Source organism: Colossoma macropomum, unplaced genomic scaffold (assembly GCF_904425465.1).
Source record: "Colossoma macropomum unplaced genomic scaffold, Colossoma_macropomum, whole genome shotgun sequence".
NCBI lineage: Eukaryota > Metazoa > Chordata > Actinopteri > Characiformes > Serrasalmidae > Colossoma > Colossoma macropomum.
In genome coordinates this window covers 42,458-57,012 of record NW_023496047.1, presented here as the reverse complement: position 1 = coordinate 57,012, position 14,555 = coordinate 42,458, and the positions used below count along the sequence as shown (strand labels likewise).

Genomic DNA, 14,555 nt, shown 5'->3' with positions numbered 1-14,555 from the left:
CCAGTAAAGGCTATAGGAACGTAGCCAAAACATACCAGTAAAGGCTATAGGAACGTAGCCAAAACATACCAGTAAAGGTTGTAGGAACGTAGCCAAAATGTAATTTGGTATGTAAAAATGTCAAACATCTGTGGACCTAAATATGGCTCTATACTCACCATCACCAAACCCAGACTCCTGCATTGTGTACAGGGAGTCTAAACACATCAGCTCTCTCAGTCGTGGCTTCATGATCTATAATGTGGTAATGGGTGAAGAGATGCACAAGAATTCCATACTCATTAGCACAGGGAGTAGAAATGGAGTTCACTCTGTTAGAACACAGATGAATTACATTCATCTATTTTTCGTTAGGAGTAACATTCCCTTACGCATAGAACAAAGTGCTCTGGCCCGTTTGCACTGGTCCATGCTGGAAAGACAAAGACGTCAATATCCTCCTGTAATTAATGAATAAACAATGTGTCATTATACAGATCTAGATTTTGACCACATACAAATTTGGTTATTTTAAAAACACTCACTGGAAAATTGGAAACTGTGTTACTATGTCCATGTTTCCATGTAGGGACAACATGTATGTCTTCTATATAAATGTCTTTGCCCTACAGAAAAAAAGAACTTTGAAAGAAGACAAAAGTATAACAGAAAAGAGTAACAGCTACATTCAGTTCAATTTAGGCTTTAGAATTTTATATACATTACATACAAGCCGCTGAGCTGCTTCACTGATCAGTTTCATGCAGGCATTCCCAATCTGCAGGAAACAAATCAATCAAAACTCATTAGTAAACAAACATGAAAGCAAATACAACATTGCTTTTCCCTTTTTCCTCTTTACCAAATTCCCACTACTCACGTGAGAATCCATGTCTCTCAGTAACCCCAAGCTCCAAAATTCTTCTCGTGTGAGACACATGGGCCCTTCTTTCACAATTATTCCTGCTCCTGGTCGTCCAGTGTCCAGCACGTAATTGAGCTGCAAATAACAGTCATTAAATCAGATAATAAGTGTGTGCCATGACAAAAGATTAATAATTGTACTAAATAACTTACCAGTTGCTCCTGGACAGGATTCCAACCTTTTTCCCAGGGCTTAATTGTTTCTAAATAGCCAAGGGCCGGCACTGCTGTAGGGGGCACACCGAGGGCTGGCGGCGCTGTCGGGGGCACACAGAGGGCTGGCGGCGCTGTCGGGGGCACACAGAGGGCCAGCAGCGCTGTCGGGGGCACACAGAGGGCCGGCGGTGCTGTCGGGGACACACAGAGGGCCAGCGGCGCTGTCTGGGGCACGCAGGGGGCCAGTGCCACTGTAGGGGGCACGCGGGGGGCCGGCGCCACTGTCGGGGGCACTACTTTCACTGTAACTAAAACAGAAACACAATAAAGAGGAGCAGTTTAAAAAAGCTAAACCATCCAGTGAAAGAGGTTTCTGATCCCGATGTGCCATTAACCTCCTGCCATATAGAAAACTAAAATTAAGAACATGACAAGATCACAGTGAGTCCCCCCGCCCCAGCCCCCCCACCCTCTGCAGCCATTACTCACCACTTAGTAGATCAGTATCCAATGGACTATTTGTGCACATCTGTGAGGACAGTGGATTTCCTAAAAGCATAAATAAATATTTTAACAACAATACAGTAACAATGTGCTTATAATAGAACTGCATAGCAAACATGTATTTTAAATTTTACCTAACACTGCCTGGCTGTAGCTGTTCATTGCTACCTCAGCTTCAAAAGCCTTTTTTATGTTGTCCATTCGTTGTTTGTTTTTGTGAATGTTGTAATGGTGGATCATATTTCTCATGAGAAACAGATGAGTTGATGGTAATGTCATGTTTAAGAAGTAATTGTTTTTTTTCATTCTTGCAAACAGTTGTTCAGCTACTTGACTGTTGACTTTTCCAGCCAGTTGTGGGACCAGGCCAGTCTTCCGTAGGGCATCTTTTGTATTATCCTCACGGAATCGGTCATACAGAGCATAATGCTCTGCTGAACCGGTTACGGGATGGCCATCACAGTCTGGTACCAGTTTCTTGCAGTTAAGCCAAGGTAGTGACACCTTCAGTTTACCATTTTTGGCTTGTGCTATGTTGTCTGGAGTTGGGGCCCTTAACCGTCCTTCAAATGGTTTGAAGGGCAACCTTTCTGGTTCTCGGAGATTCATGTGTGTAGCCAGTCCACGTGCAAAGTCATATATAACAACTGGCAATTTGGCATATGTTTCCAGGACAACAGGATGTCTGCGAAGTCACGTGGGCTTTCCGCTCTAATGTTACATTTTATAGTGTAAACAATAGCGCACGGGCACATAATCACAGCCCAACCACCTGAGACGAAAAAAGTGAGAAATGAAAGAGATTATAAAAAAAACTTCTGTTTGTCCTACTAAAATATTTTCATTCTCACATAGGATGAATCAACATTAAATCACATTTCAGATAATCCAAATGTGAAATTTTTGGAAGTTACTCCACCCTGGGCAAAACCTCACCAATAACAGCAGCTCCCACATACACTATGTGAAATTTAACTTACCGGAGGCAGCCCAAATCTTTTGAAAAACCTTGTTGTCTTTCTTTCTTTGGGCAATCTCAGGAGAAGGTCAGTGCACGATCCAGAGGAATCCAATCCACACTCCCTACATAATGTCCTAACCACTTGAACCTATCAAATAAAATACCAAACGTGTGAGGAGCTGCATGTTTTCATGGAAAATAATGGCATGTAAATCACTCCAAAAAGAAAAATATAATAAATATTTTTTTTACCTTCTGCTTGTACAGTTCCTCTCTCAGTCGGTCTTCTGAGACTGTTATTTCACGGATCTCAGCTGATTTTGGTGGACGGACTTTTTCAAATTCTGTGTTAAGGATGTGGTTTGAGCTTAAGTCTTTTTGCCTATCCACGGAGCCCAAAAGAGGAAAGTTGGTGGAACTGCAAATGGATTGTTTAGGTGACCTTTGGAAACATCAGAACACAAGAAATGTCAATACATCTCAGATTGGAAATAAAATGACATACTGAGACGTAAATATGTTCTTTGCACAATCATGCAGTCATTGATAAAGGCGTAACATTTACTAATTGCTTGTTAATGTTTTCTTGCATTACTTGTTACAAATCCTCGACCAATCCTTTCCATTGAAAGTGCCTCCCAAAAACGTTCCATATCAACCTCTCCATTGAAGTCCTCTGGAGGATGTGTAAGGTCACTTACTGATTAAAAAAAATGAGAAAACATTGCAAAAAAAGTCAAATCTGAGAGTCAAATCTGGTCTGTAATTAACATCTAAATCAGTCTATTCCACAAAAGCATTCTTACTTGACAAATGGAAAGCTCCCTTCTTACGTAGGTCCATGATGACCACTGGCGGATGATCACCACAGGTCACACAAGAGTACTGGTAATCATGTTCTGTAAGTGCCTCAAAATGAAGATACCCATTAAGAACTGTATCAGCAGAGGGGAATTTTTCACCTGTAGTCAGTTCTAAAAACTCTACCACTCTGCTCACTGCAGTATGGACCTAAGGGAGAAACATACAGATCAAAAAACGTGGTGTAAAATTCAGTTGTACATTTACTCAATAAAAATGATTCATTCATAGATCATACTTCGATAAAGTTATATCAAAACTTACCTGTAGCATGTTCCGTATGGTTAGACATAAAGAAAGAGAAAGTAGTATCCGGTCATTAAAGTTGTGTAGACCATCTTTCCACTCCTGGTACCGGTAGTGGGCTCCACACTGATGGCAAGATTTACAGTAGGTAGATACATCTGCAAATCCAAATATTCAACAACAATTATAGTACAGTTTACAGCACAATAAATGACAACTGAAAGTACAACAAATGTACCACAGTAGATTTTAATGACATATCAACAGATACACATCATTGAACCACCTTGAACAATATGCAGGTTTGCGAGGATTTTGGTCTTCTGTGTAAGGAGGACTGGGTCACTCAGGGGCACACTGCCTGGGCAGTGTTGGCACATCATCTCTTCTGGAATGAGGTGTCTTGGGTATTCTTTTTCTGCTGTAGGAAGCTGCAAATGTTTTGGCAGAACAGCAGGTAACTTTTTGTACTTCAAAATATACTGAACCATTTGTTTCATCTTTTGCTTATCTTTTGGTGGATAATAGGTCACCCTGATCAACCTCATCCTGACTGTCTTTGTCCACTGTTGGTGTTGCTGTATTCAGGCAATTCCCCTCCTCAGTGCTCCGGACTTTCCTGAACAGTTCACGCTGTGTTTGAAACAAGTGCCATTTTGCTATATATTCATGAAGGCGTGATCTCTTTGTCCTTGCACAAGCACAGTGCCATGATTTCTTCTTTGTGTCGTATGTCACCATGACTCTTCCCAGTCGACTGTAGTATGAAACAGTCGGCTCATAAATAGAGATGTATTTCTTTGTCTGAGGGGTTCCAATTTTGGAGCACACAGATAGAGGTACATGGCTGTTTTTGGCAAGGTTTGCCGATCAAGGCACAGCTTCTTTTTATCCTCGCCGAACCACTTGCTTTTCACCATCTCAGTAAGTGTTTCTTCATTAAGAACGAGAGAGGAAGCATAGAGTGCACAGTATGTTATTGATTTGAGGTGTATGCACTGATATGCTTTCAATCCACTCCTCCATGCCAACTCCATGTTCGGCACTCGGTGGATTCACAGGAAACATGTTGATTTTCCCCCATACTTTATTTTGAACATGCAGAGGAATACTGGCGCCATGAAAAGACTTGTGCACAGTATAGATTCCGTTCTCGGGATCTATACATTCACTCTCGAGGTGGGAACTTCCTGTTATGTCCTTATTCTTGCGCGTGTGCTTCCTTTCGATGTGCCTTTTTACATTTTTTTTGTTAATGAGAACCTGGCATATGGGACATTTGTGGTGTTGCTTTGCACGGATCCTTGTCACCTGTCCACTTGGTGTGGTTGGCACACTGATAGTTGCAGGTGCTGGGATGGTGGAAGTTGTTGGAGCTGCGCCCGTGGACATTGTTGAAGCTTGGTTGGTGGTGGTTGTTGGAGCTGGGATGGAGGAAATAGTTGGAAATAGGATTGAGGAAGCTCTTGGAGCTGGGATGGAGGAAATAGTTGGAGCTGGGATGGAAGAAGCTCTTGGAGCTGGGATAGAGGAAACTGTTGGAGCTGGGATGGAGGAAATAGTTGGAAATAGGATTGAGGAAGCTCTTGGAGCTGGGATGGAGGAAGCTCTTGGAGCTGGGATAGAGGAAGCTGTTGGAGCTGGGATGGAAGAAGCTCTTGGAGCTGGGATGGAGGTTATGGCAGAGTGCTTCTCCTTGCACAAAAACAGGTGTTTAATGAAGTCTGCTTCACGTGACAGTGTTGACGGGCAGTGCATACAGTGATAATGCAACTGCGGTCGGCAATTTAACCCACATCTGTGAATGGCTATTCCTAAAACATGAGAACACAGAACTGAGAACACAGCAGGATTATTTTTTGATTATATCATTTAAAGCTTTAAATTTTGAATACCCAAATTCACAAACTGGTAACTACAAACAAATCACAGGTAGACTTAATTATTGGCAGAAATGAAGTTGATCATAATATTCAGGCTTCTCTTAATGCATAGACATGATATAATTAATTGCATTTCCCAAGAGAATGTTTGCAATCTTTACCTTCATGGAAACCTGCTCGGTTGAAATGGCTCTCCAAGTGGGTTTTGACTTTGCTTAACTTTGTTGGCTGAAATAAAGAAGGGGCAGTGGAGGTCTTTGCAGCATGTGGTGCATCTTTTCAATTCAGGCAAGGATCTCCCTTCTTGGATTGTTATATGCATCTTGAAAAAGACAAAGCCTAATTGGTCAAAATGAACCTTTTGATATAATGACTTAAGAATGAAGAATGAAGAGACTAGCTAAAAACACGTATAGTGGGGTAAACAGACAGTCAGGACTGTTTAATTAGTAAGATTATTTAAACTTCATTTAAACGGTAGAACAGTAAGTATTAAGTATTTACACTGAAGACAGAAAGCTAGCTACGCGGATTTATTGCAGACATATATTATAAGAACGTTCTTTTATCGTCTTTTGAGCTCTAAATAATATGCTGGGTAACATTCATTATCATAACCATTATCTACGTTAATAATTAGCATATGATACCTAGCTAGCTAGTTAGGCTTGCTTAAATGGAGTAATGGTTCCAAAGAGAAGGCCAACAGTTGGTTTTAAAGCGATCTAAGTTACCATAAGCTAACAGATAACTGTGTATAGTGCCTTTTAGACAATGTAGTTTGCTACTCACACTTTGGCTAGTTAACGTTAACCTTGCTGTCAAATATTACACAGCACGACAGACACCACTGAAAGAGAGAGAGACATATATAATACACACACACACACACACACACAATATTACACAGCAGGACAGACACCACTGAAAGAGAGAGAGACATATATAATACACACACACACACACACACACACACACACACACACTCACACACACACACACCATATTACACAGCAGGACAGTCACCACTGAAAGAGAGAGAGACATATATAATACACACACACACACACACACACAAATATGTATGTATATATATATATATATATATATATGTGTGTGTATATATATATATATATATATATACATATATATACACATCATTTAAACCTGTATTTCATTGAAAATAGTACAGAGACAACATATCAATGTTGAAACTAAGAAATGTTTTTGTTTATTGAAAAATATATGCCCATTTTTAATTTGATGCCAAAAAAGTTGGGACGGGGGCGACAAGAGGCTGGTAAAGTTGTGTAGTGCTAAAAAGTCTTTCAGAAGTAAAGATGACAAATGATAAACAAGTGGCCAACAACAGAGCTAAACTGTTTAGTTTCTCAACAACGTCAACTTAGTACAAACAGCAAACATTAGCTGACTCAGTACGTCAGTGATGATCACACAACCTCACTGCCGTCACTCCCACCACATCCACATCAGAGCACATCACAGTATTCAGATACAGCTAGCAGACGACTGGGTTTCTCTACTCTATCATAGTAAACTGAGGGGTGAACCGCAATATATCAACACCAGACAAACTGAGTCCTGCTTTTAGGTACGTTTAAACTGAAATCTGTGCTGTTGTGTCTTGTCTGATCTACAGTATCATCAATTCTCCGTGCTGTGAGAGTGACGGAGCTGCTTCAGGTTAGCTGGCTGCTAAAAACAGCTAGCCTGGAAAGACAGCGCTCTCCCACTCTCCAATGCCTCACAGCTTCCTCAGTTTACTTTAGTTTAAATCAGGGCTGTAATTTACATGAACTACTTCTTTCTTTCACTTTCGTTGGTTGGGAATGCATTAATATGACAGTCTGAGCGCTGTAACAGTGCTGTAGCTGTGAGGATCAGACGTGATTTAACGCTGCTAAATCTGGTTAGGATGTTAGGAAAGAGGTGAGTTCACTGTAGGACAGAACAGTTACACCACTTAACTTGTCACAGGAGAGCAGATCGCCGGTCGCTCCACTCAGACAGGGAATGAATAACTCAACGTTTCAGACGTTGCTAAAGTATATTTGGCAACCCTTTTTTTACTCGTCGCCCCCTCCCTATCTAATCATGTCGTAAAACTCGGAAGTGCGCCCTCTCCTGGTGACAGCAGAGTAGTGTCGCTTTCCTTGCAGTACAAAACGCCACCAGTTCTTTCGCTGAACGTGGAAGTGTGAGAATGGTCTATTATATTGAATATTTAACTAACCTTTCTTAGCGCTCTATCGAGCAAAAGTTATATCGAGATAATTATCAATATCGTTTTATCGCCCAGCCCTGGGCATATATATTTAAAAAAAAAAATTCTCAGTTTCTACATTTGATATTGTCTTTGTAGTATTTTCCTCTATGATTTGCACATCATTGCATCCTATTTTTATGTTCATTTTGCACAGCATCCCAACTTTTTTAGAAAATGGAGTTGTGTGTCTCTCCACCGAGAGAGGGAGAGAGGCACAATAGAGGGGCTCGATAGTGAGAGACAGAGATTGAGAGAGAACAGACAGTGAGAGGAACAGCACAGGCATGTCGCCATGACCTCAATGTGATGTTCACAGTTACATCGTTAAAGCGTCGTTAACGGCAGCTTGTTTGCTTATTGGCCGAGAAACAGATGGACCACGGTCTGTAACTCTAGAACTACAGAGTGAAACCATACGGTCAGTAGAGCTGCTAAAATGGACAGTGAGTGTAGAAACAGGGAGGTGTACTGAATGAAGTGGCTGGTTGGTGTAGTCCTCTGGTAATCATACTAAACCATAAAACACAAACAAATAAGAAACAACCACAACAGAAAGCAAAGAAAGACAGAGAAAACATTGTGGCTTCTTCAGTAAAGCTGTTCTTAAAGTCCTCTGCACGTTTACTTACATCACTGTTACTCAGTGAACCTGGAATATTACAACATCCAGTTTAAATGTTTAGATTAATATGATTATTGTTTTAAAGCGGAGCAGATTAGCCTTTTTTACAGAGCTTTCAGGCACTCACGCATTCTCTCTCTTTCTCCCTCTCTGTCTGTCTGTCTGTCTCTCTCTCTCTTGCCTCTGGCACTTTATTATTTGCATAAGCCAAGACTTAAAAAGACTTAAAATAATATCAAACAGGGTTGATTTTGTCGTAGCATCAAGATGAGAAAAAGACTGACTTAAGTCCGCTGTCCTGACCACCTTACTCTAAACCAGGGTTTCTCAACCTGTGGGCCGTGGACCACCAGTGGGCCATGAAGCACTCTCTAGTGGTCCGCGGGCCTGAACTCGGAGGGAGGCAGTAGGTCGTAGTGGGCCGGTAGAGAGGTATAAACAAAAACCCCACAGTCACAGGCTAATTAAACATCATCAGTTTGAGATGTCTCAGTTAGCCAGAGACGGATATGTTCCTCACGGCGGTTCTCCTACCTTGTTCAGTGCAGACCTATCAAACTGTTTTCTTTAGTCTGCTCTGTTCTGACGTGTGTGAACACTCCACCCGTATTCAGGTCTGAAACAAACAACTGAAACCCGCTGGTCTCGGTGCGCTTCCAGCCGAACCCTGTTCAGTTCCCTGCTATTAGGACACATTCAATGATGAAACGAGGGAATCCATCAGTACAGCGGGCTTTCTTCTTCTTCTACCAGCACGTCAGCTCTGTACTGTCTGTACAATGTGCCTGTTTTAATGTCTGATTTATTACTCTAATGTCGATCCTGTAGTTCGAGCTGCAGCTGATAAAAATGACAGACGAGCCTTAAAATAACAGCTGTGATCTGTGTTTGATGTCTGGCCGAGCATCAGCAACCTGAGTAGTTAAACTCGAATTGATAAGCTAATGACAGAGAAGCAGATATTAAGTAAGGTTTATTATTATTGTTGATTGTCTTTTAACAGGACTGTGAATTTTGGTTTCTGTGATTGAAGTGAAATGGACGGTCTGACCTTTTTCAGGCGCTAATTCACAGGTTTTCAGTGTGAGCAAATAAGAAAAAAAAGTTTAATTTAGTATTTCTGTGGGCCGCTATGCTTTATAGTTATAAACAGGTGGGCCTTGGGGTGAAAAAGGTTGAGAACCCCTGCTCTAAACGATCTAGGTGACGACTCCAGCAAGACTCTGGTACAGAAAGCCTGGGGGGGGGCAATAAACTGTAGAGGCAGCAGCGACTCCTCAATGAAACTACACACAAACCTGTTCCAAACACATGCACCCCATTAATGAAATCACAGTTCACTAATTAACGTAACGTTGCAGGAGTTGGTGGAAGTGGAGAATATGAGTGATATGATAACAACATTAGATCTCCCAAAACCTGGTTATACAGCATCACATTACAAATCCAAAGTTATCTATCAGTGTACGATCAAAGTTTTATTGGCTGCTCTCAGCATGGGGCCGACGTGATCGGGCCCCACAGCTGGTTACTGAAAGTGCGCTGAACATGTGCAGAGTGTTTTTTAACTGCTTACTTGGTTAGACGAATGCTGATGGGCCCCACGCCCACCAAAGGAAGACTGCTAGGAGAAATAGGGAGCCTACTGGCATTTCAGGAAGATATTTGGAATGTGTTGGACAGCTCTACCATTGTCATATGTAATAAACGTGCAACAACGTTAGTTACGAAGAAAAATATACACATATTAGTTGTTATACTGAATCATTAATAATGTCGTACACGGCTCCACAGCGACATCTGGTCCCTAAAGTAGAGATGCCACTGCTCTCATGATTTTATTCCACCACTGGATATTTGTCGCAGACGTTGTGAAGTTGCTTGAAAAGTCATGTGGTGTACGGCTGGCATTATTTGACAGCTAAACATCCTCTTACACAGTTAAAGACAAACACAAAACGAGAGAGAGAGAGAGAGAGAGAGAGAGAGAGAGAGAGAGACAGAGAGAGAGAGAGAGACAGAGAGAGAGAGAGAGAGAGAGAGAGAGAGAGAGACAGAGAGAGAGACAGAGAGAGAGAGAGAGAGAGAGAGACAGAGCCAGGCTGCTTTCTGTGAAGAAGACACTCAGTCTGACTGACATGCTATGATGCCTGTAGACAAAACTGTCTTTTCAATAAACCTGTTTCTTTCAAAGCTTGTGCCGCACTATGCTCTGAAACTGAAACCAGGTGGTGATGTAAATGTGTAGGATGATGCAGCGTCTCCCCAAAATGTTACAAACATTTGAATTCAGTACAACAACCTAACGGACAAAGAGTGAGAATAATCCAGAAATTACATAAATGACTATATGAACACCAGGAGAGCAAAGTTGTCTCACATTATACTCTGATTTTTTTGTGTTCACACAGGTTTAATTTCGCCTGGCACAACCAATAATACTGTAACACTCTTTCACCATGGATTATAGCCAGTGTTGGGGTTAACATGTTCAAAGCAACATGTAACAGAGATATAATCACTTTTCCTTCATCTTTAGGTTTAATGCAGTACAGTTGAAATGATTTTCATTCTTTCATTAGAACTGTGTTACTTGTGCTGCTCATGTCTGAAAGAGAACCGTTAGTGAGGGTTCTTGTATGTAATTTTGCATGAACTACTTGTGACAGCAGACAGTGTGACTTCGACTGTGAATACAAGCAGTGCAGAGTGAGCGCTGAGCAACACCTTTCACCACCATTAAACCCCTGAGGCCAAACAGAGACCCTAAACTGAACAGGGCAGACTTTTTCAGGAACAGCTCTGTTTGATTCATAAATGTTTTTAAGGCAGCTGTAATGCTCACTAAGTTATTAAATAGCATTAGCTAAATCTATAATCGCTGTACCGTTCAAAGCTCCGAGCGTCTCAGGTGTCAGAGGCTGCTTAGGCTGGATGTTTGTTACGGATTTCCCCCTCAAAGCTCCTGTTGGTCAGGATCTGTAAACCCTGGACAGATGCAGCCCTTTAGCAGTAAGGCTGGCCTTCCTGTCTGTGTCTCCTTTGATTCTCCTGCACTGCTTCACCACATTGTTCATCCTTCACAAGTGTTTTTCTGTAAAAGAAACATTTGTCAGGCGGCGTTAGTGATGTCAGTAACAAAGGGACACCCAAAAACATTCAGAGACCAGAATGAATGAATGAATGCCTCACCTCCAGCACTCTTAGCTCTCAATCCCCACTGTTCAGGCCAGCTGCCTCCTCACTGGACTCACTGACTCCTGAAAATGTATAATATATCTTAAACAGTTTGTTATCTGTGTTTCTTCTCATTGGAGCCATTGTAATTGCACATAAATTAATATTATTTAATTAATTGTAATAGCAAAGCTGCAATCAATACTTTTTTGTGAACATTTTCTGTAATTTGTACTTGTGTTGATGTTCTGAGTTGTACACTTGAGATAAATTATATGTCGGCTTGCTTTTAGTCACAAACAACACAAGTAAACACTTTTTCGAGCTTCCATACTTAAGAATTTCTTCTTCTCAGGAAATGAAAGTGTCAATAATGTCGATTCAACATTCTTTAAAGTTCTTCTCACATCTCTCTCTCACGAGTTCTAACTCACATTCTCAGGCTGTCGACCATGGATGGTTCACTATGATTTGAACTGATGATCTCCTGATGAGTATTTACACAATTACACCAATCCAGAGCTCTGAAATAACTGCAAAAAGACTTTTTACTTAAAAATAACAGCTCCCAAGTTGTGCCACTGTCTATTTCAGGGGTGGCTAAATGTAACCCTGGGGGGCTGGTGGTCAGTTTCATGAGTTTCCTGCTTTTCACATGCCAACTACACATGGTCCACAGTTCTGAACTGAATCTGCTCATTTTAAATAGGAAAATCACCTCATTGTTCTGGACTCCTGGCCTCCAGGGCTGGAGTTCACCACCCCTGGTCTGGATCATTACCAGAGTCTCAGCGATGCTGCAGCCGTCCATGGTCAGGAGTCCAATAAGAGGCGTCTGCAGATAAGAATCAGCAATGACTAAAGAGAGGGAGACACAATAAAAACCCATCAAAAACATGTCGCTTCAGTTTAATTTCAGCAGTTTTTAAGCTTTTTTCATGTACATTTTAGTATTTTAGAAGAATTTAAAACCACAATTAAAAAATAATTAATGTCATGAAGTTAATAAATAAATTGTGAACAATTATTAAAGTGAAATTACGCACATGCAAGTGCACTGATATTAAACTTCACACAGAAAGCAGCACAATCACAAACACAAGCAAATCTGTCACACTGTACAGTGTGACGCTGCAAGCTCGGTCCAAGATTCAGTGTCCAAGCAGCGTCAACACCACAAAATGGACTCTGTGGTCAAGGAATGTACAGCGGTGTGTCAAAAACATGGTTTCAGTGAATCATTATGTGGTGCTGCATTTAGACTGATAACAAGAAAGATTGATTTTGTCTATTAAATGCAGGGGTGGGGAACTCCGGTCCTGGAGAGCTGGATTCCTGCACAGCTCAGTGATTTTCCTGCTCAAGCACACCTGATTGAACACATCAGCTAATTACCAGGTTTGTTTGGTGAGCTAAAGCAAGGAAATGACCAGACTGTGCTGGACTCTGACCTTCAGTTTCCCACCACTGATTTAACAATAAGAGGAAAAGTGAAACGTCTTTAAACTTCCTGAAAGTGACGGAATTCCAAAGCAGCGTATGATTATCAGTTCTCTTATGACTGAATATCAGACCCCATTAGGACATTTTAAACAGTGCCTTAAGCCTCACCAAGCACTCTGCTCAGAAAGGCAGGTGAGACGTGTCTCTCTGAAAAACAACTGGACAGATGCTTTAAACGCAGCAAAACACAAGGCAGTAAATAACAGGAAACTCATCTGTACCCAGTAAACATGTCTAAGAACAGTTAAAACACCGTCGCCCAAAACTGTGCTAAGCTGAGTCCAGCGGCACACGTGACACCAAGATGACACGACCCCATTATGAGTGACAGCCAAGCCCATAAATCTCACCACGCTAAAGGCTAAGCTAATGCTATTCACACTACCCTAACATTTCACACCACACTGCTTATCCTCTCTATAGCTACTCAGAATGAGTTCAGCTGGACTTTGGATTGGAAATGTCTATAAACACCTTATGATGAATCCCAGACACACAGTAGACATTCTGATTATCAATAAACTGATTCAGTGAAAATCTACTTCTACAGGCTCTCAGACTCTGTTCAGCTGCTCATTCTCTCCCTCAGTACCAGATCCTCTCACTCTTCTCCCTGTTCTCTCCCTCTGCTCTCCTCCTGATGTCTGTAGGAAATCTGCTGTAACTGTTAGATTTATTTATTCAGCTTAATAATTTCACACATCAGGAGAAAAACTTCAAACCAGATCAAATAAACTAAACGCTGCCCACTGAGAGATTCTTACACCAGTCTGGAGCTGAAATAGTCTGAATGTGTTCAGTCTGAGTCCAGTTAACTGAGATAAGTTTATTAATTTTATTTTATCTCGTTATTTCTCACCTTTTGAAGGCAGAATATTGACCACTGACCCAGGCTGTCAGGGAAAGGTCTTTGGGGGTTTTTGGACTGAAAAAATGTCATCAGATATGAAACGTTTCCACCTCAACAACACGTGGGGCACCTTTTACTCTTCATTTCACCAAACATGACAGATAAACGGGATAAATAAACAAATAATGCTCATGTCTGAGGATTATCTCGTCTGTTACGCGCTCCCTAAGGCTGCAGCTCGCGGTAATGGGGTGACAATGCCATGTAAAATCCTCCACTGTAGATCTGCCACTCTTTTGGTTAACGGTGGTTTATACAGTGCTCTCCATTGTGGCTTTACCTCGTCAGCGAGACCCAGAGCATCTCGCCACGGCGTATCAGCTCTGCTCTCCAGTCTCTTTCTGTTAAAAACTTTCACACAGGCTGTGTGTACAATGGTAGAGAGAGAGAGAGAGAGAGAGAGAGAGAGAGGCCCAGATCAGTTAGAGGCCCCTGAGCTCCAGTGTTTGATGGAGCGCAGCTGGTTGGTTATTTGGGGCTGTCCAGCACCGCGACGGCACCTCACTGACCGCAGTATTGATCACGTCATCGATATCAGAGCA

At 41.6% G+C, this 14,555-nt stretch overlaps 1 pseudogene; it reads right to left on the bottom strand.

Moving 5' to 3' along the window:
- Window positions 1-120: 120 nt before the first annotated feature.
- Window positions 121-5,058, bottom strand: LOC118804442 (annotated as a pseudogene).
- Window positions 5,059-14,555: the final 9,497 nt, after the last annotated feature.